We start from the raw sequence: 1,917 nt of genomic DNA, 5'->3' as shown, positions 1-1,917 counted from the left end.
TTACGGACACGCCGTGGAGTAGGAGCTTTATCTCCGAACCACGTAAATGATCGTGTAGCTTGGTTTGAATTCTTTCCTTTAGTATTTAGCTTTCTACTTGTTTTGTTTGCATTTCCGCTTGCGCACTAACGTTGTAGAAAGAAGCGAGTATTTGGGGGCGCCGTCTATCCAACCCCCCTTCAAGCCGGCCACCGATCCCCAACAGCTAATAACTTTGAAATCAAACCCGCAATTATATCTATGGTGCAGCAGAACCAATTTGGTGGAGGACCTCATGAAGACACCAATCAACACTTAGAGGTCTTTTATGAAATATGTGGTACCATGAAAATGAATGGAGTTCCTTCAGAAGCAGTTAGATTATTATTATTTGGGTTTTCTTTAAGAGATAGGGCAAAGCAATGGCTGAATTCTTTGGCCCCTAATAGCATCACCACTTGGGAGCAGTGTGAGCAACAGTTTCTTGATAAATTCTATCCACCAAGCAAAACAGCTCATATGAGGAATTTAATTGCAAGCTTCAAGCAAACTGACTCAGAATCTCTTTTTGAAGCATGGGATAGATATAATAGTATGCTCAGACAATGCCCACATCATGGGTTGGAAAGATGGTTAGTGTTGCACACTTTTTATAATGGTATCAACTATCATACCAAAGTGTCCCTTGATTCAGCTGCTGGAGGGGCACTTATGAATAAAAGTTTAGATGAAGCTGAAGAAATTATTGACAGTGTAGCACAAAATCATCATCAATGGGAAAATGAAAGAAGTGGTGGCTATTCTTCTGTAAACCCAACAATTAAAGCATCAGGGAAGTTTGATGTAGATGCAGTCACTCTTTTGTCTGCAAAATTGGACGCTCTTACAAAGAAATTTGAGAATATGGGGACTAGTGCTAATATGGTCAATGCTATTAGTACATCTTGTGAAGTATGTGGGAGTTCAGAGCACTCAAATGACTCATGTCCATTGGGAGCTATCACTGCACAAATCAATCAACTGGAACAATGTGATGCAATCGTGAGTTACAATCAAAGGCAGAACAACCCATACTCAAATACTTATAACCCTGGATGGAAGAGCCATCCCAATTTTTCTTACAGAAATAATCAAGATCAAGGACCATCTATGGGGCAAGACCAAATTTTCAAGCTGGGCAACAAAATTTTCAACATCTATCTTCTCAAGGCTTACCAAAGTCAAATATTGAAAAGATGCTTGAAGAAAGTATCTCAAGTCAGAATGAAATGAAGCAAGATTTAGCAAAGCTCATTCAGAGAATGGATAATTCTGAAAAGCATCAAAAGATCCAGGATAGTCAAATTGCCCAACTAGCTTCCTCATCATCCAGAGCACCAAGACAACTTCCAGGAAAACCTGATGTGAATCCTATGGAGCATTGCAATAGAATTGAGCTTAGGAGCGGACGGACCTTGGGAGACTCCCAAGTGACTGCTCAAAAAGGGATACAAAAAGAAGAAGAGCTCTCTCCTCTTATACCAAATCAGATTCAAGCTAATGAGGAGAGTACCATTGGGGTTGAAGAGACTCTTCCACTGAACCATCAGAGCAAAGCTGTCCCTTTTCCTCAGAGACTTACAATGCTTAAGAAAGATGAAGAATTTGGCAAGTTTTTAGAAAAAGTTAAGGAATTTGTGTAGAGGTACCTCTTATTGATGCTATTCTTCAAATGCCTAGATTTGCTAAATTCCTGAAGGATCTCATGTCAAACAAGAGAAGAAGGGGAGAGGTTGAGACAATTGTGCTTAGTGAGGAATGTAGTGCTATTTTGGAGAAGAACACTTCCCCAAAACAAAAGGACCCAGGGAGCTTTTATATTCCTTGCAACATAGGAAAAGAATTTTTTGAAAAAACTTTTTGTGATTTGGGGGCAAGTGTTAGCCTCATTCCCTATTC

General features: G+C 39.8%; 1 non-coding gene across 1 annotated transcript; it reads right to left on the bottom strand.

Moving 5' to 3' along the window:
* Positions 1 to 496: 496 nt before the first annotated feature.
* On the bottom strand, positions 497 to 602 carry LOC122028386. Its single transcript, XR_006124776.1, has one exon. It is a non-coding gene; the product is annotated as a small nucleolar RNA R71 (small nucleolar RNA).
* Between the last annotated feature and the right edge of the window lie 1,315 nt (positions 603 to 1,917).

This window comes from Zingiber officinale, chromosome 10A, assembly GCF_018446385.1.
Source record: "Zingiber officinale cultivar Zhangliang chromosome 10A, Zo_v1.1, whole genome shotgun sequence".
Taxonomy (NCBI): domain Eukaryota; kingdom Viridiplantae; phylum Streptophyta; class Magnoliopsida; order Zingiberales; family Zingiberaceae; genus Zingiber; species Zingiber officinale.
This window is presented reverse-complemented; position numbering and strand designations above follow the sequence as displayed.